The sequence below is a fragment of the Phocoena sinus genome, chromosome 3, assembly GCF_008692025.1.
Source record: "Phocoena sinus isolate mPhoSin1 chromosome 3, mPhoSin1.pri, whole genome shotgun sequence".
NCBI classification, from domain to species: Eukaryota; Metazoa; Chordata; class Mammalia; order Artiodactyla; family Phocoenidae; genus Phocoena; species Phocoena sinus.
Genome location: NC_045765.1, coordinates 44,361,672 through 44,386,459, shown reverse-complemented (window position 1 = coordinate 44,386,459; position 24,788 = coordinate 44,361,672). Strand labels below are relative to the sequence as shown.

The following is a 24,788-nucleotide window of genomic DNA, read 5'->3' as shown; positions in this document are numbered from 1 at the left end:
CCCAGGATGGCATTGCTTTTGAAGTTGAAGACCCAGGGGGGAAATGAGTGCTTACCCCGGTCCCAGGTCCACACTCACTCCTTGGCCCGGTGAGCCCAGGGTGCGTGCAGCCTCCCAGCGCTGCCTGCCCTGATTTGGGGAAAGCTTCCTGTTCACCAGGTCAGCACCTGTGGAGGGCAGGTCCCAACAAGACACTCCGCTCAGCAGCTGCAGGGGCGCCTTGAGATCCGGAGTCCTTAAGATGAGCTGTAGGGAAGGGAGCAGGGATGGGGTCTCCCTCGGGGGCAATAAGATGCCAAAGGGGGTGCACCCTTGTGTAGGGGTTTGGTGCCCATGGCTGTGTTCAAGCCGTGGGACCCACAGACCTGGTGAGTGGTTTGCTGGGGGAAGGGCCTGTGTCTGATATTTGTTTCTGGCACCACACCTGGGCAGGTGAACAGGCTTACAGGGTGCAGGGGCATATGGGCTCCCTGGGCTACCCTCCCACCTCATACCACCTAGGACCACTATTTTGAAACATCTTGTGAAAACATAGATCAGTTCTTATCACTTCCCTGCTTAAAATTTTCCAGTGGCTTCCCACAGCATTTAGATGAAAATCTGAACTTGTTATCATGGCCTGGAAGGCTCCCCACCATCTGGGCCCTGCCTGTATCTCCAGTGATACCTCCCACCACTCTCCCCATTGTTCACCTAGCTGCAGCCATAAGGGCCTTCTTTCTCCTCTACAAACATACTAAACTGGGATCTGCCTCAGGGCCTTTGCACTTGCTGTTTCCCTCTATTTAAGATTCTCCCATGGCTAGCTTCTTGTTATTATCCATTTCTCACCTCTGATGTCACTGCCTAACCCCCAGTTTGATGTAGCCTCCTTCCTAAAGCCCTTCTTTATCACATCACCCCATTTTCTCCATGGCACTTGTCACCTCCCAATATGTTCTTATTTATTTGTTTACTGTCTCCTGCCCTAGATGCTAGGCTCCATGAAGACAGGAGCTTTTTGATCTTATTCATGCACGAATTCCCAGTGCCTAGATGAGTGCCTGGTACATAACAGAGCTCAATAAATACTAATTGAAAAATGAAAGGACCTGGACTTAGGGAAAGCAATGACAAAGTGAAAGCTGAAAGAACCTTTAGCGATCATTCCTTCCTTTTTGATGCTGGAAAATAAAGTCCCCAAAAAAGAAAGGGACTTGCCCAAAGTCACAGGGTGAGAACCAGAGCCAGGTTCTTTCCTCCCAACCATGCTGCCAGAAAGAGAAACTGTGTTCACCTGTAAATCCAACTGTTTGGGTTCGAGCCCAACTCCGCCACTTGCTAACTGTATAACCTTGGGGAATTTAACCTCTCTGAACCTCAGTTTCCTCATCTGTAAGATGGGGCTATTAACAGTACTTCTTTCCTGGGGTTTTATGAAGATGAAATACGATCGTGTACATTAATATGCTTAGCATTGGTGCCTGGCCCATAGAAAAGCACTCAATAAATATTAGTCTCAAAGCCAAAGCAGAATCAAAGCCTGAGGTCGGGGTGAGGGTGAGGTAGACTGAACCTCCTGGAGAAGGCCCAGCTTGCGCCCCAGTGGAGCAGGAATCCGCTGGTCCCTGGTCAAGTCTAAGCTTGCTGGCCCAGCCGCAGGCTCTGCTGGGAAGCTGCGAGCAGGTGCTTGTCTGGGGTGGGGCCTCATGCTCTTGGCTCCCCAGACTCAGAGAGAAATCTGCATGTGGGTGAATGTGCACATTTGCAAGAAAGCACACACACACACACACACACTTAGGAGGCAATTTTGAATAATTGTGTGTGGGTACGCTAATTGTGTGCGCCTGCTTGGCAGAATGCATGCTGTGTGAATAAATAAACTGGTAGCTGTGGGGCTGTGTGTACACGGGTGTGAGCAAGTGCAGGTGTGGGGTTTCGTGAATGGACCCTTTTAGGACATATGTGTGAATCAAACTCTGTCTCCATGTAACTCCCAACCCCATTTCATGCATGGGGAAGGCAGCAGAAGGTGGTTCACAGGACAAAGCTTCTGGCTGTGTGACTTGGGGCAAGTGGCTTACCTTCTCTGATTCTTAGTTTCCTGACTTCATCATACCATTTTGAGAATGAAATGAGTTAACGTACATAAATGCTGAACGTGACGTGTGACACAATTTTTGAAAAATATTACGAAGTACTGTTACTTTTTAGCAGCCAGCTCAGACTATTGATTGTTGAGTTTGTGGGTAACGAAAACTCTCAGATGTCTTTTCATGTCATCCCCAATCAGTTCTTGTGCAGGCTGATCTTCTGCAACTAAATGACGTAGGATTTTAATGAGACTGTGATTTCATTTCTCCTTGTGTTTCACTCACTGCCCCAGCATCCCAGAATCTTAATTCTAACGTTCAGAAACTTGGTGGTTGTAACATCTATGTCTTTATCCGAGTCATTGATAAAAGTCTGAACACAACTGGCAGGATAAGTGCTCTGAGATCCATCCTCATTTTCTTGGTTAGTGATCTCAAGTGCAATTCTGGAACGACTCATCTCACAACGTGGAGAACTCCCCGTCACTGGGGGAATCCAAGCAGTGGCCACCCAAGAAGGATATGCTACTCTAGCGGGATAGGTGCCCTTGGGGGAAACAAGGAGAGCTCTAAAGTCCTTTCCATCTTATACTGGTAGGTTCTTCGGCTTGTGCAGGCCTATGGGATTGCCTCTGGCTGTGGATCAGGAAAATCATTCGCGATGCCTATTCAGTGGTCAGTGTAGTAAGCTGACCGGGCTCTCAGGAGACCTAGGTCTAAAGTCACTTATTCCCGTGACTGGTCAAATCAGTCTCCTAAGCCCTCTGGACCTCCTTCTTCATCTGTAAATGATGTGTGTATGTTGGGGGAAGGGGCGGGAATGGATCTGTGATTTCAGACCCCTCTGTTGCTTTCAGGGGCAGAATCTCTTTTTTCCTGATGAAATTGTACTTGGAAACACAGCCTCTAAACAGATAAAAGCAGAGCCGCACTATTGAAGCAGGGCTCGAGGCCTAGGACCCTGCCCCTAGGTTTGTCCCTCGCTCCCTTGGGAAGCGCAGGATTGAAAAACTGGACTAAGAGCCCCTCCAGATCTGATAAGCGGGGGCTCTGCTATGCTAACATCCTGTGTCCTGCCTACATGTTCTAAGCGGTGTGGTTGGGTGTTCTGTGATTCTAATGCTCTGTGACCTGTATCCGTAATGGTCCATGAGCAGTGGCTCAGGCATTTTAGTTCTAGGAGCCTGTGACACTGTTAGTAATTCTATCCCTTCCACGGGGAAGCAGATGTACTTGAAGGAATTCAAAGCCAAATCAAACTTCCGCTCAAGAAGCTCCTACCAAATTTGTTCGAAATGCCAGGCTTTGTTTCTTTCTTTCTTTTTTTTTTTTAATTTATTTTTGGCTGTATTGGGTCTTCATTGCACCCGTGGGCTTTCTCTAGTTGCAGCGAGCAGGGGCTACTCTTCGTTGCGGTGCACGGGCTTCTCATTGCAGTGGCTTTTCTTGTTGCGGAGCACGGGCTCTAGGCACGCAGTCTTCAGTAGTTGCAGCATGCGGGCTCAGTAGCTGTGGCACACGGGCTTAGTTGCTCCACGGCATATGGATCTTCCTGGACCAGGGATCGAACCCATGTCCGCTGCATTGGCAGGTGGATTCTTAACCACTGTGCCACCAGGGAAGTCCCCAGGCTTTGTTTCTGACGATGAAATTCCACCCATCACCCAGGCACAGATCAGCAATGACATTCTCCTTCATGGCCCAGCAGCTTCCCTTTTCTTAGGCATGACACAGACATTAACTAATAGCCACAGCATACTCCTAGGACACGCATCTGTTCTTTTACTCCCATTTCTCAGGTAAGACAAACTGAGGTTTGCCTGGCACACCCAAGGCCACCCAGAAGGGGGCGGCTGTACTGATAACAGAGAGCCGGATTTCCTGAAGCTGGGTGCTCTGGATTTCCTAGACTGAGGGGAGAAGCAAAGAGGGAAGATATTTTTCAAAGTTTGGAGAGTCTTTCCTGAAAGAAGGAGTCACTGGATTCATCCCTCTGGATTGGAGAATGTCCATACTCTCCCCCCAAAATCTGAATGTGAATTTACAAAGGATTTGGGTGCCCTCAGCATTTATTTTCTGACCTCCCACCCCCACCCCCCATCTCTGTCCCAGGCATCCAGTGTTAGGGCTGGCTCCTATGGCTCTCAAGAAAGAATCCTAAATATATTCTGTTTATGACAAAGGCTGGGAAGTGGGGGGAGGGTGGGACCAGGGAGCAGGAATTAGGAGGGGTTGTGCCTTTGAGCCAGATTAAAACTGTAAGTGAAAGAATGTTGACATTCCAGGTACCTGCTTGTTAGGAAGTCTTTAGCTACTGAAATAATTTTTCTACTTAGTCTTTGGGAGCCATGGAAAGTTTTAGAGAAGAGGCAGGACCAGAGCAGAACTATATGCTAGGAAGAGTAATCTAACATCAGATCAAAAGGGGAATTTTCACATTCAAGATTCCCACTCTAGTGTGGACTGGGCTTGAACACCAGCTCTATTGGTTTAAGCCAACTGGAATTCAGGAATTGGTAGGAGGGACTGATTTACTTCTAAGAAACTTGGATGAACACTTGAGTCATGTGCTAGTTTGTAGGCAGCCGCTGCTGGGTCCTCGTGTAACAAAAACAAATAAAAGAACTGGGTACGAGCAGGAAAAGGACCAGAGGCTTGAGCCCTGGATGGGCCATGTGACCTTGGGAAGGCCACAGAACTTCTTCTGAGCCTCAATTTACCTGTCTGTAAAATGGACATAATAATAGCTGCTTCTACCTACTTCCCAGGGCTGGAGGAAAGACAGATAATACGGTAGGAGAAAGCATAGGGAGGAAAGACGCAGAGTAATACCTTATTAGGACCAATAATGGCTTGGTAAAAGGCAGCTGGAACCACCAGTGGACTGAGAGGCAGTCTCAGGAGAGCTGCTTGTAAAAGCAAGGCCTACCCAAGCCTGGAATTAAGGGGAAGAGAAATGACTGAAAAGGAAGTTCTCGCCTAGGGCATGGGTGAAAGGGAGCTGGGACTTGGGGTCCCCTTTTTTATCAGTATTCTGGTTATTATTATTGATGACAAAAATTATACTGTCTTACATCTGGATGGTAATCTATATGTTTTCAAAACACATCTGCATGCATTTTCTCACTTGGTCTTTGGGGAGAAGACCCATTATTGGGTAGAATTAATAGTAAGAAAGTGGTCTCTAGAGTCGGATACACCTGCTTTCAAATCCTACTCAACAGCGGTGTGACCTTGGGCAGTTATTTAACCTCTCTGGTCCCAGAAAAAGGGGAAATGAGAGTAGCAGCTATCTCATGGAACTGCTGAGAAGGCTGCAAGAGTCAATGCATGGTACATTCCCAGCACAGGAAACACTCAGTGCCAGCTAGTTATTGTATCAACCTCATCCTTATTGTGGCACTTATTATCACTCTCATTTTGTAAATGAGAAACTGAAGCTCAGATAATTGGAAGGCTCTTGCCTGGGTTTACCCATCTAGTAGGTGGTGGATTCAAGTACTGACCCAGAACAGGAATCCATATTCCAAGAAGAGAGACTCAGAGGGGGCTGGAGTGGCCGGGGCTGATTCTCTAGAGCAGCACTCTCCATCAGAACTTTCTAGAGTGATGGAAATGTTCTATGTCTGAGCTGTCCAGTGTGGGAGCCACTAGCCCATATATTCATCTTTATACCAATGTTGTCCTTAAATATAATTTCTAATTTTTTTCATGGAGGAAGGGGCCCACAAAAGCTAAAGTGACTAGGGCCCTTGAAAGTCAGAATGTGACCCTGGGGAGATAGACATTTGAAGGAAACACAGGGCTTCCAGGCACCTGGGCTTTAAGGAAGAAAAGAGACAAAGTGGGAGATGATGATGAGAAAGTGTTTTGTTATTGGACTTCCTCTGCCAAAGTCATTTATTCACTCGCTCACGCAATACTTCCTTTTTGAGGGCCTACCCTGTGAGGGCATTCTAGAACAGAGAATAGGACAGCTGAGGTCCCTGCTCTTGTGGGGATTGGATTCTAGTGGCAGAGAGAGGGCGATGATAAATTTAAAAATACACACTATCATCAGGTGATGAAAAGTGATATGAAGGAAAATCATGCAAGGCAAGGTTAGAGAGTGATGGAGGGGGCGCTGTTTTTAAAAGGGTGGTCAGGGAAATCCTACGTGACAAGGTGGCATTTGAGCAGAGGGAGGGCCACAAAGCCATCTTGAGAAAGAGTTCCAGGCAGAAGAAACAGGCAGTGCAAAGGCCCTGGGGCAGGAGCAAGGAGACCGCAGACAGACTAGAGGGAGCAAGGAGAGAGGGGTACCTGCAAGATCAGGGAGGTGGCCCAGGGCAATTCAGCCCAAAGAAAAGACCTGTAGTGAGGTGGGATCCCATCACAGGATTTACATGATGGTTCTGTAAGGAGCAGAAGGAGGGAGGGTCGTGCTGCTGGACATAAAATCTTAGGGCCCTTCAAGACCATCCCCTGTGGCCAAGGGGTGGTGTGCAAGCTGTCCAGCTGCAATTAGTTTTGTTGGGCCTATAATACATTGTTTTGTTGTTTGATGGTTTTCTACTTAATTACTTAACATATAAACATTGGGAAGCTTCACCCAAAACTCTAGATTCCAACTTCTGTTTACCAAAGTGGAGGGCACTGTCTGTGTCCACCCATGGCATGGTTGGCTGGAGTTGAGTGGTGGCTGCCCCCTTTAGATGGGGCCCGGGCTCTCTAATCCCACCTCCCCAAGCTCTCCCGGATGTGGAGGCCATTTCAGCTACCGTTTATCTCCAAGGTAGTTTTCTAATAGAAGAGACACATATCTGTACCTACACCTCTTTCCAAACTGTGAAGAAAATACAATCCAGGATGGCCTCCTGTTCACACACTGGGCCTGCTTCAGCCCTGAGGCTCCCGCCAGCTGTAGACATTTGAGTTTGGAGCCCCTGACACTCACTGAGCCCCAGAGAGAGCAAGGGATCTCTTCGTCTTGGGGTTGCCTTATATGGGTCCATGAGCTTTGCATCTGGAGCTGTAAACTCCCTAAATCAGAGGGCACCCCAGGATCAGAGGGCTTGGACGGAGGGCGAATCCTGCCCCACTTCTTCCAGGGCTCTCTGTCCAGAGAGGTTTGTAAGAGCAAAACCAGCTCCAGTTCAGCAGGGCGTTGAACCTATTTATCATTTAGAAGCTCTGGAGACAAAGCAAGAGGAACAGAGCACCTCCTCTAAGTTCTGCGTTTGTGCCTTGGGATCCATCAGGGCACAGTGTGAACTCAGCCCTATGGGAAGGCCAGGGGGAACCCTGGAGTCTCTCCTCCTGGTGGGGCAGCCTCTGGCCAGGCAGGGACCAGGAGGCCTCCTGTATGGGAGGAGGCTGCCCGGAAGGCCTGGGTTTGGGGGCGGCTCTCTGCAAGCCTGGAAGGTTGTGTTCTGAAGTCAAGAGATAGACTCCCCCTGGAGGACCGGAAAGCTCCTTTCAGAGGGCAGAACAGATTGCAGAGGCCAGAATGTCCCTGCTGCATGGACTTCATCCGGCGGGGTCCTTCCTCTTCTGCGTTCCTTGAAACTCTTTGATCCAATGAAATCCTGTGTCTTTCCAGGAACTATGAATGAGTTTTCAGACATCTAGACATCAAGTTCCAACAGGGTGACTTGGATCTCTGAGCCTCTGTTTTCCTCATCTTTAAAAGAGAGATACTAACTGAACCCACCTCAGATAGTTCTGAAGGTTCGACTAGATGATTCATATTAAGCAGTTAACACAGTGCATGATACCTAGCAACCGCTAAATAAATATTGGCTGTTATTTAAAAACGATTGTTATCATTATGGAAACTGGATTGAAACCCAGCTGCTGCCCTGAGCCCCGTGCCCATTCATTCCCACCTTCACCTTCTGAGGCATCCCTGTGAAGTTCCCAAGCTTCCCTAGGGCACAGTTTACAAACTGCGAGGAGTCTAATCTCCATTTTGTAGAGATCGGAAAACTATGCCCCAAGAAGGGAAGTCCCATAGTGCTATGTACTAAGTCACATCACACGTTGGTGGCGCACCTGGAACCAGAACCCGGTCTCCCCACCCTGGGCGCTTTGCACTGGCCAAGTGGCTCCCTGCAACCCGGCTCCTCTCCCAACCTGGGGCTCCTCAGGAACCCACACAGGCAGGGTCTCCTACCCAGGAGAGTGCAGGGGAAGGAGCCAGCCTTCGGGGTCAGACCTGCCCCCCCATCCTGCCTGTGCTTTCGTCTGGGGGCCTGGCTTCCTCTCTCCGAGCCTCCGTTTCCCCATTTGTGAAATGGGGCTGGCAGTGGTTACCTACTTGGAGGATTCAATGAGCTTATGCATGCAAAGCATTTAGCACTCCTTTGGTGCCGAGGGGCCTTGGTAATATATCCGAGGGCCCGGGAGGGGATCAAGCCGGAGACCCCTGAGCAAACGCCCTCATTTCATGGGGCCTCCACTTGGTCCATCTGGGAATTGGGACTAGTCCCTGCTCTCCTGCCTTCCTGGGTAACCCTCCACTGAGCTGTTGTCAAATGATGCTCTGAAGAAGGCGACATTTGGGGAATAGGAAATGTTTACAGAGGCACAGGCCCTGGTCATAGCTGATGTTTACTGAACATTTACTATGCGCCAGGCCCTGTGGTATGTGTTTGGCAGGCATTATCACTTTTAAGCTGGTTTACAGCAACCCTGTAATTATCCTCATTTTGCAGAAGGGATAAATGAGACTCAGAGAGGTTACCTAAGCTCCAAGTTCACACAGCTAGTTTGCGGCCAAAGCAGGATTAAAACTCAGATAACCTGGGTGTCTAACAGTTCCCTGGCCTGCCCCGTGCCGGTGCCCACAGCCTGGAAAGAGCTCTTGGGAGGGGGAGAGTTTTATGATCCTTTCCCCACACCAGGGATCATATAACCGTATGTCCTCTCCCACCAGCAAACACAGATTCTCAGCAAAGCCTTCATCCCCAGTTCCATCATTTTCCCTCTGGCTGAACCTAGCCCAGCAGTGCTGTCTGTCTGTCCAAGTCCAATCCTCTCTGAGCAGAACAGCTTAGGACAAAGCTGGCAAGTAGGCAGGCCTTGCTTGGCAGGTGAGGAGCTGGTTCTAGCAGTGGGGCAAGACAGGCAGCTCCCTCCGCTGTTGGCGGTCCTGCTGTGGAGCTGGCTGAACCTGAACTGCAGGGCCAGAGGCAAGAGAGGGGTTAGGGATGATTTGGGAGCATCAAGGTGCATACTAATGAGATGCAAATGAACCTCTGCGGGGACTCCAGCTCAAGCCCAGAGTCCCACATTCAAGCCCCCTGGGCTGTGTCCACACCGGTTCCTCTTACCCATGGTAACTCTGTGCTCCACCCAGCCACTGGCGGACACGGAACTCAGCAGAACTGCTGGGCCTGCTGTGTTCTCATCAGACAGGGCTGGCCATTGAATTGAACCAGGGGCTACATCTTGGGAATTCCCGAAGCGGGTCGTACTGTAGGGGTTACAAATACATAGTCCAAGCCCCACCCCAAATCTACTGAATCAAAATCCTTAGGGGTGGGGCTCAGGAATAGATGTTTAACAAGCTCCCGGGGTGACTGGTGTTTGGGATCCGCTGAAGGTGGTAATCGCTTTCTTTAGGATCCTGTGTTCTACCATGCCTTGTTGCAAAGTTGAAATTGCATATGCGGCCTTCTCGTGGCCCTGGTGGAGAGAGGCAGGTGGGGAAGTTAGGAAAAGACTGAAATCTCCATGACTCTTTTAGGCTAGACAAGTGCTTCTCAAATGTCAGTGTGTTAAAAATCACAGCCTCATTCTTAAGAAGTTTGATATCACAAGGCTGTGGTAGAACTCGGAGGACATGTTTTCCCCTGTGAATGGGGAACACTGGCTCCCGGGCAAAGCAGCTACAAGGTTATCTCTAAAGTCAAACAGAAGAGCAGACAGGAGAGGGAAAGAACAGATCTGATTCCTGCCTGGAAGTCTCCGAGTCTGCGAATGTCTCCACTCATTAGCATCTCAAACCCCAGAGACAACTGTTTACCTTCTTGAGGACAGGTCTGTCCCAGATAGAGACACAATGTTGTGAACATTATGAACAATGTTCCCCTTGCAATGAATGGAACTGAACTGAAAATCAAAGGGTTCCAGCCACACACCCATACCTCAAGGGCCCAATAATTCCACTCTTAGGCATTTACACAGCGGAAGTGTGTACATATGTTCATGGAAGATTCACACGAGAATGTTCGGAGCAGCACTGTTTATAATAGCCCTCTGTTGGAAATAGCCTGAATGTCCATCAAGAGCAGATGGCTAAGTAAATTGTGGCTTGGTCATATAGTGGAATACTATACATCAAAGAAAATGAAAGTATTGCTCTAGGCAGCAACAGAGATGAATCCCCCTCACATAATGTGGGGTGAAAACTGCTATATACAAAAGAGTACATACTGTGCTATTCCAACTATATAAAACTTTAAAACAGGCAAAACTCATCTATGGATTACATTAGGATAAAGTTACCCTTGGGCAGGGGAAGAGGGGTGGTTAGTAACTGGAAAGGGCACAAAGAAGGTTTCTGGAGTGGTGGTAAAGTTCTGTTTCTTTATCTGGGAGCTGGTCAGTTTCTGGAAAGTTCGTTGAGCCTGCACACTTAGGATTTGTGCATTTTTCTGTATGCATATTATACTTAATTTAAAAGTTTTCTAAAAGTACTAGTAAAGGACTTCAAAGAAGACTTTTCATAAAAGGAAAAGGATTTAAATAATAAAAGGGAACTCCAGGTGACTTCTGACTGTGGCAAATTGCATGGGATTTCATGGCTATGGGATCGTGGACTCTTCCTGTCCCAGGAACCAGAAAGGAGACAATTCTCAGAACCCAAGAGCTCAGGCGTCATGCCAGGTCCTACCAGGGCTGTGGAAAACCGATGCCTCAGCAGTTCCTGTCCCCACCCCCCCATGGCCCGTCCTCCCCAGAACCGCAAGGACAATGGCAGCCCATTTTGCACTGGATTCCCACGTTCAGCTGAGTTCGCATTCATTGGGGCTTGCTTCATGCAGCATTTTTCCGTCCTCAGAGCAGTTTTCTGGCCCATTTTCTTTTTTGATCCCCTCAAAGACCCTAAATGTAGAGCAAGAAGTATTTCCACTTTATAGATGGGAAAGTTGAGGCCCCGAGATGGGGGTCAAAAGGCTTGTCCAAAGCTAGCAAGGGCTGGCAAGCGGCCCAGCCAGGACTCAAACACAAGGCTTCAGATACCAAATCCAACACTCCCTTGGCTACACCGCAGATGGTCTCTTCCCAGTAATAGCAATGCTGATTATAGCACCTATCAATTAGTGAGCACTTTCCCTGGGGATGTCTCAGAGCCTTCAATAACCCAAGGAGGTAGGTACTATCTATCATTTCCATTTTAACAAATGAAAAAACTGAAAAGTCAGAAAGTCCAAGTGACTTGTCCAAGGTCAATGCCTAGTAAGTGTGGAGCATGGATTGGAAGAAATGGTCAGATCTGAGTTGAGTCAAAGCTCTGAACCACTAGTCCAGTGGTTCCCAAACCCAGTTGGACCTCACCTGGAGTTTCCTTAGAGCTTGTAAAAATACACATTCCCTGGCTCCACCGCCAGACCACACATTCCAATGATGTAGACTCAGGATGGGGCTGAGAAAGCTGTATTTTTAAAAACAGCCCTAGGCATTTGGGATGCTCAGCTCTAAACTAGGCTGCCACTGAAATAAGACAGTAAAAGCAAGATAATTTAAAGGTAAAGCTTAACTCAGCAACTTCCAGATTAACACACTGAATCTCTCTAATAATTAGAGTCCTCCTAACAATGGTACACAGCCCCTCCAGAAGGTATTTGAGAACAGCCCGACTGGCTGGATAATAGCTATGCTTAGGGTGGGGGGCAGTGACTGACAAGGGGCATCTGGAGGTTGTGTGAAGGGCACTGGTGCTGGTGATGTCTGCTTTTTGCTCTGGTTCCTGGTTTGCCACCGTTGGCATTCACTTTGTAAAAATTCATCAAGCTATAACTTACAGTTGATACACCCTCTTTTTGAATGTTTACAAAAAGGAAAAAAAAAAAGTCAGGCCAACCATCTGTCAGAGACACCGTGTAAAGAGCAATCTTTACACAGAGTAGAGATTTATACAAGAAATCCAATAGAGTTCTTCTAATTACATGCTTCCAAGAGCTTGAGATTCTAGGATTCGAATTTTCCAAGATGCTGTGATTCTCTGAGTCCATTCCCAAGACTTCAGGAAGCCCCCAAATCTGTAATAGTAGCTAACAGTTAGTGAGCTCTTGGCATGTGCTGACTGCTGTGCTAAGAGCTTAAGAGCTTCGTATGGATCCATTCACAGCAGCTCTGTGAGGTATTGATAGATAACATTATCCAGCCCACAACCCTCAGAGAGGTGAAATGATGTGCCCAAGCTCACAGAGCTGGAAAGCGGCAAAGCCAGGACCAGATCTCCAGCACCCTGGCTCCAGAGCTGGTGTGCCCAACCATGGTGCCATACTGGTATCAAGGTCTGCCGCTTCCCAAGGCTAAGTGTCTAAGCGTCTCAGTGAAGCGTTTTGTGCCATCTAGCCTTGCATTTGCTGGGAGGACCCAGAGGGAAGGGGATGCTGCAGGGACAGACAGCAGCTCTGACCTGGGACACGTGAGCACGTGTGGGCCAACAGGCACATACATGCTGACGTTACCCCACAGCTGGCATGTACAATCCTGCTCAGCTGGCACCGAGGCCAACTGCTGTGGGTAGTGGAGCTGAACGGGAACTTGGAACTGGAGAGTTCTCTGTTGTGGGCTCCCTGCCCTCAGCCAGAAGATGGGCAGCTGCCATTTACCTGCCATTCCAGGTCACCTTGCAGTGACCCACAAGTCTCAGGAATGGAGAAAGGCGGGCAGAGAAGGTATTTGTCTCTTCTGCAGGCTCCTAACTGGAAAATGCTTACGGCATCACCTCATTCAGGAGGTAGTTAGTCAATCAGTGGGTAGTGGTGGACAGTCGGGCACTGTGATTGGCCAAGGGGGAGACAACAAGATATCATCACCTTCTGCTCTGACCCCTCCTTAAATTCTGGCTCCACCAAGACACTCTTTGAATTAAACTTCTTTAACGTGGTCCTCCAATATTTACAAAACAAAAACCATGCCCCTATGATGATTCCCTGAAATCCTAACGTTTTAAAGACGTATAATGAAATATTTTCAGATGCAATTATGTATATGAGATTTGTTTCAAAATAATCTGATCAGGGAAGAGTTGGTGGAGGTATAGGGGAAACGTAATTATTGAAGCTGAGTGATTTTTTTTTAATACTCTTCTGCTTCCTTTTGGTATTTCTATAACTTCTCATTAATAAAAAATTATACATAAATTATATACATATCTATTTTTTAAAAGTCATACTCCTTGGCCTGGCACACATGGCCTTCAGTGACCTGACCCCATCCTGCCTTTCAGAGCACATCTCCAAATGTTCCCCACCCAGCTGATAGTTTTCTGCACACACATGCCATTTTCTTTTAACTGCTATGCTTTTGCGTATGCTACTTTTTCTTTCTGAATTGCCTTTCCCACTTTTCTTTCCTTTTTTAAGCCTCATTCAGTCTTCAAAACTGATGTTCAGTCTCAGATTCTCCTAGAAGCCTTCCTCCACCAACTTCATAACTGGGCTATCTATGTATGGCTCCTCGGGCCCCACTGCTAGCCCCAGTTTGCCTCCATTTTACCACCTACCTCGAGGTATTGAACCACCCACTTAGCTGCCTCTACCAGCTGTGAGTTTCTGGGGGCCTGACACATCGTAAGTGCTAAGTGTCTATTGAACTAAGATCTGTTGAGAAAACAGAAGCTGTGCGACTGAAAGGAAGTGGCTTAGCTTTTCTGAGTCTCTACTCACATCCACACTGAAAACAACAAGAACAGCAACAAAAAGAAGTGGTAGAGGATCATGATTGCAGGCCTGCAGGGAGGTTGTGCAGAGTAGAAGAGAAGGTATATGTGACACAGTCTAACCTGGTGACAGGCACATCGAGGGGCTCAGTACATCAGAGGTCTCTTTTCAACTGTTAAATCCCATGTTCAGGGCTGCGCATTGACCCAGGACACCACTGCAAACTGGCTACTGACTTTAGGCAAATAATTCCAAATCTATGATTCCATCTGTAAAATGGAACCAGTAATTCTTGCAGGGAGACTTCAGGGAACTCCTGAGCACCTTCCACTTGTACAGTTGCAGATTCTTGCTGACTCTCTGGCAATAGTGAGGGAATGGTGTGCAGGTGTGTGTGTGTGTGTGTGTGTGTGTGTGTGTGTGTGTGTGTTGGTAGGTGTTGGGGGAGGGGTCTGACTGATGAGGTCTATGTCCCCTGTCCCCTGAAAGGCATCTTATAGTTTAGGGATCAATCTTGTTGTTGATCCCAAATTGCCTCCAGGGGGTATGGGGGCCATTCACTGGCCTCTGAGGCTGACCACCCACACAGGGAGCAGGACTCTGTCCTGAGCTGGGCGAAGCAAAGAGAGGAAAAGGAAGGTGAAAAGATCTGCCTTGTGGCCCTGCTTTCCCCACTCACTTGCTGTGTGACCGCAGCCAAGTTATCAGCCTTCTCTAAGTAGGCCTCCGTGTCTCTACCTGTCTGATTCAGTGATCTCTAGCGACCCTTCCACTCTTATCTATGATGGGGTTGGACTAATGCTTAGTTCCTCTGAGCGACAGTTCTCATCTGTGAATTAGAAGTGAAGCTTCATTCATTCTCTCAACATATTATGCAGTGAGTTTCTTTTATGTGCCAGGTGCTGTGCTAGACACGGGTTCCAGAGCAGAGAGCAGCACTTAGTAGGAGAGACCATATCAAACAAAATATACGCAAATAACTAATAATTACAATTGTGATCTGTCTTAGGAAGGAACACTTCAGGGTGCCGTGAGATGATCTCCACCCCAGGGGAAGTGGAGAGGAGGCACATAATTGATGACTGTGACCAGCATAAACAAGGCCCTGGCACTACATGCATTATCTCATTTAATTTTCACATCAATCTCTGAGAAAGGAACTATCATTCACCCCATTTTTTCAAATGAGGAGACCGAGGTTTAAAGGAATTGAGGCCCAGGTCACACAACCGATAATATGCAGGATTTGGACTCACACTCTTCATTTTAAACCTGTCTGGAAACCCCTATTGTAAATGTAAGCATTTAGTTCCATCAGTCATAGAAACAGTAACACTGAGCTTCTGAGTTAGCTCAGCTTGTGCTGGGGACCCAGGAAGCACGGGAAGCTTTCAGGGGCTCAGCGCACACATTACTGAAGGAACCCAAAAGGCAGGGCGCATCCGGCAGGTACAGGAAGGTCCCCACCTATGCCACCCCATCGTCCCTAGCACACACTGGTTTCCACTAAGTCTGCCCCACGTTCTCGGGTACTTGGCGAGAAGAAGAAGGAAAACCGCCAGGCCGAGGTGAGTTCATTGATACCCAGGGAAGAGTGTGCAGGTAGCAGAGGGTGGTGGCCCAGCTCACAGAGGCCTGGGGCAGGGGGGCCTGGCAGCCCCTCCCAGTGGAAAGCACGGGCACAGCTGACATGTAGGGGCTGAAGAGTGTCAGTGTCTTTCTGGGTCTGGTTCTCTGAGTCCTTAAGGAGACCACTAAGGGTCATGGAAACAGGGGAGTTCTAGGGAAACCTTGACTCCCTCCAGTTCCTCCCCACTTTACAGATGAGGAAACTGAGACCCAGGGAGCTTGTGGCTGACGGGGCCTCACTGTTTTGCTCCACCACCCTGGCCAACTCATGGACTCAGCCCCTTCCTGCCAGAAGTGTAACCTGTGCTCCGTGGAGAGCCCTGGGGCGAACCCGATCTTGCCTCTTCCAGCACCAGGGTGTTGAGTTCCACAGCTTCCTCACCTGCAAAATGCAATCATTCCTGCTCTGCCTACCCAGCAGCCTTGTTGGGGTCAATCGATTAAGAATGGATCTTACAAGGAACTGTATTCGGTGCCCTGTAATGACCTATATGGGAACGAAGTCTAGAAGAGAGTGGATATATGTATGTGTATGGCTGATTCACTTTGCTGTACAGCAGAAGCTAACACAACATTGTAAATCAACTATACTCCAATAAAAAATTAATTAAGAAAAAAGAACAGATCTTAACAATAATCCAACCACCATTATTGAAAATGTAGGGAAATAGGTAGGCCCAGAGCAGTATGAAACTCTTTCAGGCCACGCCGCCTTTGAGTTACAGGGACGTGAATAATGAAATTCTCTTTTCCCCCTGCCTGCTTTGAAAACCCAACATTTTCAAATAACCGTGTATACTCAGCCCCATCCCCAAACACAGGAAGCATCCAGTGGGTATCAGCTGTAATAAAAACTGTTAGTTGGTTCTGCATGGAGGGCACTGCTCACCTGCCCGGGCTCAGCACCCCCACCTTAAAAGGAGCTGAAGGATTGGAAATGCTGCGTTCTGAGCTTGCTTCTCTACCTCCCTGCTCTCCTGAGCCCAGGCCTTGCCCCTGAGTGCTGTGCGCCTGGGGACAGAGGCAGACTTTCTGAGCCCTTAGCCAACCTCCGCATGGCCTGCTGCTTCCCACACTGGGGCCAATAGCACCCGCGCCCACCCCCCCAGGTGGAGGGCTGAACTCTGGCCTGGTGGCTCTGTTCAGCCTTCCACTCTAGCTCTCCTTCCCCCACAGATAGGCGTCAGATTCCTGCTTCCCCCAAGAGCTGCACCCATTCCCCACACCCACCGCAGTGCTGCCCTTGGCCTCTGAGACTCGCCGCCTTTCGCAGCCCTTGGAAACAGTGAGCACCCCCATCCGACAGCCAGGAAAGCTGAGGTTCTAATCCGGATGCCTCTAAAGAGTCGCACGAGAGTCACCCTCCCGCCCTCCCTCCCCCTCACCAGGTGGCTTTGTCTGTTTTAGGGACCCCGTGCCTCCTGGACACACGGGAGAACTCAGCACCTCTCGGTTCCCTGGCCCCAGCCCTTCCTCCTAAAATCAAGGAGGAAATTGTCTCCACATCCCCTTGAAGGCTCAGCCCCAGAGAGCCCGAGCAGGGGATTTCATTCTTCCAAGAGAAGGAGCCCAACTTTCCATACATGCAAATGTGACCTGGCTTCTCCCGAAGATCAAAGCCCTAGCCTTGTCCATTCCTGGGCCCCAATGCCCAGCCCCCAGGCTCAGGCTGGCTTCATTCAGTGTACCTAGGTGACCAGGACCCAGGTGTCCTTGTCCTACCCCTGCCGCGCCTGCCCCAGCCATCTCCTGGTTCTGTCACCACCTTCCAGTAGCCCCCGCTCAGGGATCAGAATGGATGAACTTTGCAACTCCCACCCCCTAACTTCCCATCCTCCAGCAGTTCTTACCCGTGCCCTTCAGGTGGGGGAGGGTGCCCCGGGGTGGGCTGCTGGTCTGGAGCCCCTTTCACAAGCCCCAGGCTGACAAGCTCGGGAGGGAGGTGCAGAGTCTCAGAGCAGGAAGGCGCACACTCGAAGAGGCTGCTGAGAAAGTTGGAGTAGGTGTGTCCCAGCCCAGGAGGAGGAGGAGGAAAAAGGAGGTGGGAGAATTGAGGCGGATCATCCCCTCCTGCCAGCTCTGGAGTGGAGGGAGGGAGCCAACTGGGTTGTGGCCCAGAACTCACGGTGGGGAATCAAGTTATGGAAAATGACGGCTGGAGAGTTGCTGAGAAATCGGGCCCATCTCCACCTCCCTTCTCGGTTTTACAGAGGGATAAACTGAGGCCCTGGACAGGTTGTACTTGCCTGAGGACACAAAGAGACCATGAGGCACTGGGAAGGGACACAGGTCGCTCAGCTCTCCGGCCAGTGTTCTCTCCTCTCTCCTCCCCACACTGCAGATCTGGATGAACGACCACAGTCACCCCTCCCCGCAAGGTCTGGTTAATAACTCGCTACCTCATGAGGTTGTTATGAGGATTAAATGAGATAACAGTTGAGGGAAGGCACTTGGCAGAGAAAGTCCCCTGTAAAAGGTAATTCTTCTTCTCATTGTTATTGGCTGTGCCTTCCTCAGTAAGTGACTTAACCTCTCTGAGCTCTGGTTTCCCCAGCTGTGAAATGGGGGTAACAGGAATCCCTACTTCATAAGGTTGTGCAGAATCGTGAGACAGATAATGTGTGTAAAGTGCAAAGCACAGTGCCTGGCATCTCTTTTCCAGGTACTGTACTGGACACTGGTGACGTAGAGGTAAATGAAATAGTTCCTGCCCCACAGAGCTGAAAATGGCTCTGTTACCATCCTGTTCATTGCCCCCCGCTCTCCCCCGGCCCCCAGATTTACAACTCCTCTGCAGCTTCCCTGGCAAATAAATGAGTCTTTGCTTGCATACCTCTAATTACAGGGAGCTCACTACCTCTTCCAGCAGTCAGTTCTGACTCAGCAATTCTACCTGATGTTCAGCTGAGTAGCAGCCCTTGAACCTGGTTAATAAACAAGAAGTCTACATATCTTTATTATTACTATTATTATCACTATATGACTCAAGACAAATGATGTCAGTTTGCTATCTCTATTTCCTCTTTTGTTAAATGGGCTCAAAACTGCTGGGGCCACTCAGAACAGAACTATTTCCTCTGCCATGCGACAAAACCTAAGGCCTGATTCTCTGGCTAGGACTTGGTTTTCTAAAAGTTCAGTCTGGACCCTATGGCTAAGTGGAACCATTAAGGTTCTGGTCTTGTTTATGGAGGAGTAATGAGGCGCTTGGTGGTTTCCCAGCCCTCAGGAGATATCCATTCATGGAGTGGCTGCAGCCACTGTGGGCCATGCCCTCAGGGATCTGTCACCGGGGTCAGGGATGACCACAGGTGTCAAGCAGCTTCCACGTGTTGCCCAAGACATCTAGAGGGGCCCCCTAACAGGAAGAGTCACCCAGGTGTTCCCTCCTACAAGTTGCATGAGAGGCCTAGGGGTTTACAGCATGAGGGGGACTGCTGTGATCAACGCCAATGGGAAGGCTAACCTGGGCAATTATCCACTTGGCTGATTGCCACCCAAGTCTCCGAGTCTGGGCCGATTAGGCATTAACCCGAGGAAGGTGGCTGTGCGGCCCCTTTGGCTAGTCATGTGTGACTATCTGCCTTTGGGCTCCCCATCCTGGCCAAGGCTGGCCTCCAGCCTGTCCAGTGCAGGGATGTCTGCAGCCTGGGGATAAGGGAGCAACGAGGATTGGGATAGATCGCAGAACCGCAGAACGCTACTGACATCCGTCCTCTCCTCCCCAGTTCCTCCACCATTCCTGCCCCAGGCCCTGATCCCCCACTCTGCGGGTCCCAGGACCTAACTGGGCGAACTTCTGGCCTCCAGCCCTCCAGGGAAATTGCACTCCTCACTGACCCCCAAGCATGCTTGCAACTTCTCACTCCTGAGCCCCTGCTCACAGCTTCCCGGACATCAAAAATGGTACCTATTCATCTTGGTACAGCCCATATGCCAGCTCCCCTCTGTGAGCTCCCCCAGACCATGGCCCTGACCTGAGTGAGAAGTAATAATAATAATAATAGCAGCTAATCTTTATGTCAGGCAGTCATCTCAGCACTCTTCGGGGATTATCTCGTTTCTCTGAACGCCGCCACAATGGATTAAGCGCTGTTATCATCCTCTAGTTTTCAGATGAAGAAACTGAAGCTCAGAAAAGCTTTAATTACTTGCCCAAGGTCACTGGTCTAGACTAAGCTAAGTTGCAAGCCCGGCTCTGTCTGGACCCTCTTAACCACCGGGCTGTACTACCCCGGCTCTCCCCTGCCTCCCTGCAGCATTGTGGCTGAACCTCCTGTGTGCCTCTCTGCTTTGTTCTACTTTTGTGGGTGCCTCTTTTCACATCACCTCCCGCCCCACTCTGGTTTAAGCTCTTCAGGGATGGACCTCTGTCTAACCCAGGGGTTCTCAACCGAGGCTGCACACCGGCATCACCTGGGAAGCTTCTACAAATCATGGTGCCCAGCCCCACCCCCCAGACCAATTCCATCAAACTCCCTGGGAGTGGGCCCGGGGCATCAGTTTTTCCCAGCAGTGTCAGCCACATCATAGGCATTTAAAGAATTACATCTGATTCTGAATCCCCTGCCTGGACCTCAGTTTCCCTGTCTCATTGAAGCAGGTGTTGAACTCTGATCTTCGACATCTAACTCTAGTATTCTAAAGCTCTAACATTCTTGACATAGGATGTTGTAGGCTTCAAGAGAAAGACCTGGCAAATTATCACTGTCCACTCTCCTACTTGCCTGAGGAAAGCTGGACTGGTGAGCGCTTCCTCCTTCCCTCCTAGGTTTTCCTTCCTAGGGCAATCTGTCCATGTTCACCATGGGGTAGAGAGTATAAATGAGGGGCTTGAGCAGTGATGAAAATTCTAACCAGATGACAAGTTTCAGGGTGTCCATGGATTCTGGAAGCACAGAGAGTATTATTTTCGTTTCTAAGAGACTGAACCCCTCTGATTCCTTCTGGGGCAGGCTAAAGGCTCTGGTTAATTCAGTGAAAATCATAGACGCGAATCATGAAAGAAAGCGCATCACGGATGCATGTGCAGGACTGGCTGACAAACATCCTGGCTGGCACGGGACTGAGGGGCTTCCGGGGATGCAGGACTTTCAGGGAAATGGGAACAGTCCGTCACCCTAACAGAGGGAACTGCTACATCACTGGCCCACATGAGTCGCATACCCAGAGTAGGTGCGGAGTGAGTGTGGCCCACCATGGAGGACCAGTCTGGAGAAAAGATTCAGCTCATAGGGACAGTTGGCTGATGGACTGGTTACAATGAGATAGCATGTTCAATGAACATGAGACGCAAGCTGTCATTTCCAGGGCTGGGGTCCCTTCTGTCATACTTCCCGGGGAGAGTCACATATAGCAGGATGGGAGTGGGTATGGAGCGGAGACCCTGGAGTCTGGTTCGTGGACCTGTGGACAGGAAGGGCTCCAGAGACCTGGCTGTCCATGGGACCTGATGCCTTTAAGGAGGATGAAGTCATCAGGGGATGAGGCCACCTGGCTCCGTGAGGGCTGCAGCCTGCAGCCAAGAGGAAGAAGCAGAAGGTGGAAGGCAGGTGGGCTGAGGGGGCCGAGCTGGGGATGTCAGCTGTGTGGCTGACAGACGGGACCCAGCAGGAGTGGGAACCGCCAGCCCTGGTGTTGCCTGGGGTGCCCGGGAATGTAATCAAACACTCAGCAGACCTGCTGGCCATGGGCATCTGGGCACCACCAGGCCCTCCAGCTCATCCTGACCCCCAGCTGGCAGTTCTGACAGGCTCCTGCCAGGAGAAGCGTCCGGCCTGGTTGGTGAGGCTAGTAAGAATGAGCTCATCCGCCCAATCCAGCCCTCAGTCAGCCTGCCTCAGTCTGGTGCTGGTAGGTGGGGTGTCGCTGAGAGCTCCTAGAGCCCGGCTGGCTGGTTCAATGTCTTTGGTTAGGTCACCACAACAGGAAGACGGGAGATGGGGGGCCACCCTGAGGACGTGAAATGGAACCTCTGATGTAATCCCCACCTTTACCTGCCCCTAGACGGGGGGCTCTGATGTGGCCCTGGCCCCACTGAGAACCAGTATCCTTCCCATGTCCCCTTCTCCACAACCGCGAACCACTTTTCCAGCATCATCTCCCATTTCTCCCTCTTGTATAGTAACAACAACAGTAACAACTGTGGTGAATATATGAATAACTGATATTTGTTCTAATTTATTATGTACTAGGCTAAGTACGCATCGTCTCATTTGATCCTCAGAGATCCTCCCAGTAAGGTACTACTATTATCATTCTCATTTTGCAGAGGAAGGAACTGAGATTCAAAGTTTAAAGGGACTTGTCCAAGGTCGTCATACCTTTAAATGGCAGAGCCCGGATTTGAACTAAGTTTATCTAGATCTAAAACCTGTGCTCTTAACCTCTGCCCTCTGTTATGTTCCAATCCAATCACAGGATTTGGATCCATGGCCATGCTGCCTATATCTAGATAGGCCCCCCGCTCTTGATTCAGTGCTCTGCTGTCTCTGTCTTACAAATCCCAATAACTTTAAAAAAAATTTTTTTTTATTTCATGACTAAGCATTTTATTGGAAATCTGTTCTGTAAAGAGAACAAACTTAATAGCTTAGAACTGCAAAATATTACCACCTCGTGGAATGTTGTCATAGTTACAGTCTGTTGCTAGTGTCGTACACTGTCATGCTACCATGACGTATTTCTGTATTACACACAGGGAAAGTAAGGCCAGGGAGGTTGACTTATCTGCTCCGGACCTCATAACCAATGAATGGCAGAACCAAGACCGAAAGTCTGAGCTTTCAAGCTTTTTACTCCACCCATGAAGTGACGACCAAAAAAAAACAATGTCACTTGACCTGCCTTAATGAAAAAAATTCACTTGTTTTCTGCCAGCCTTCTTCCAGTGATATTTGGTTTCTTAAGAATTAACATAGTAGGGATCACAGTATATAGCAAAGGGAAGTAACAAGGTCTCTGCTTGGTGCTTTAATCCAAAGGCAGACTAGGAAGAAATGGATATGTCCCCGAGAAGCCTGTTTCATTTTGGAACTGATTCAACCTAGTTTCAGGAAAAATCTAAAGTTCATTCACAGATTAAGAAATGAACAAGGAAGACAACGTTTAAATAGCTGTTGCTGCCCTGAATCCTGTTCAGAGCATCATTAGCACAGCTAATGCCTAATTCTTCCTCATTTGGTTGAGGACTTAACCTAAGACAACTGAGGAAATAATTCTGAACACAAGTCCATTTAGGCAATGAACAATGGAACTAGAAAACCTTTTACGATCCAATTACCATGTTTAGAGATATACTGAGTGTAGCCACAGACCCTGTCCAGCAGGGAAATTTGACAAAAACTCCTAGTCTCTTCCAATAACAGCTGTCTATGGATGTTATCATGAATAGAAAATGTTCTTATGCTCATTTCCTCATTAAGTAAACTGGACCACACCTGTGGGGTCGAAATACAGAAAGATCAAAGCACCAAGGCTAAAGACAAAAAAAGTCAAGTTGTGGCACCTACTATGGAAACAGACAAGAGCAACAGCTGTTCCCTTATCATACCATTGTGTACAGCACTAGTTCCAATCCATCTCTTGACCCCAGCCCTTGCCTTCCCCAAATTCAACATTCCAGTTGCTACACCCAGGTCATTATTGGATTCAGCTTTCTGGGTCCTTTAATTGACTGCATATGCGGTCCACTAAATGTGATTAAGTACAAAAATAATAATAATAATAATAATGTCTTCAAGAAACCTTCGTAACAAAATAACAGATTCCCTATTAACAATTAGAGGATCAAGTTTAACAGGCCAAAATAGAACACAAGGGGCTTCCCTGGTGGCGCAGTGGTTGAGAGTCCGCCTGCCGATGCAGGGGACACGGGTTCGTGCCCTGGTCCGGGAAGATCCCACATGCCGCAGAGCGGCTGGGCCCGTGAGCCATGGCCGCTGAGCCCGCGCATCCGGAGCCTGTGCTCCGCAACGGGAGAGGCCACAACAGTGAGAGACCTGCGTACCGCAAAAAAAAAAAAAAAGACAAGAAGTCTGTCAGAATGTATATAGATGGCACAGGACAGCTCTGACCTCAGGCCCCCTGTGCTAAGCGATAGAGTCACTGGCAAATACCCAAGGTGTAAGAGCTGTAAATATCCAGAGTCACGCAGGAAACAAGAATGTTTCTTTCTCATTAAGTCGTCCTCTGAACTCTCTGCAGACCTTCCATCTGTAGCCACTTTCCAATTTGTGTGTTTGTTTGTCATTGTTATCGTAGGGATGTGGGCTTTTTTAATCTCTCTTTTTCCTTTTGGTTTTCTTTGTGTCTCTTTCCTCACTTTCCTCAGAACTGCCCGATGCAGAATCATCTGACTTGGACGTGTCACTTTCTGCCTTTAAGAATAAAGCAGGGCTTCCCTGGTGGCGCAGTGGTTGGGAGTCCGCCTGCCGGTGCAGGGGACACGGGTTCGTGCCCTGGTCCGGGAGGATCCCACATGCTGCGGAGCGGCTGGGCCCGTGAGCCGTGGCCGCTGAGCCTGCGCGTCCGGAGCCTGTGCTCCGCAACGGGAGAGACCACAGCAGTGAGAGGCCCGCATACTGCAAAAAAAAAAAAAAAAAAAGAATAAAGCAGATTTCTTGAGAGACTTTTTCCTGGATTTTTTTCTTGCGCTTGTGTGGCTGTTTCCTTTTCCTGGTACTAAAAGCCCCAGTTTCTTCTGAGAACTGGCTTGAGGAATCTGCTGTTATATCTGTGGCTTCCTTTTTGCTTTTCTTCTGTTTTTTGTGTGACATTTTTTTCTGCCTTTTTTGGGGGGGGGGATTTCTTTGACTTCTTGTGTTTGTGAGATTCATGGGTAGATGATTTTTACCTGGGGAGATGTTTTTTTCCCATTGGTGATATCTTGCTGATCACTACTGTTTCAAATTCTTCAGGGTGTAACACCTTATATCTACTGTGACCCCATCTGTCTGGCATGTTAGCTTCATAATCGTAACTTCTTGTTCCAGGATTTAGGCTTAAGAAAATCATCATCCAGTGCCCCAGAAGTTCCATTCTTTGGCCTCCAATAGTCTCTTTTGACTTTCTTCATCAAAACCATCACTACGCATCCGGCTTGAACTGCTGGGTAACATTTTCCTTTTGGTCCCCCAGTACGCATCTTCCATCTGTTTCTCCAGTTCTCTTATTTTCCACATATCTGATTCCTCCTGAGTCTTATTGT

The 24,788-nt window shown here is 48.9% G+C and overlaps 1 pseudogene; it reads right to left on the bottom strand.

Moving 5' to 3' along the window:
- Positions 1-51: 51 nt before the first annotated feature.
- Positions 52-24,788, bottom strand: LOC116751012 (annotated as a pseudogene).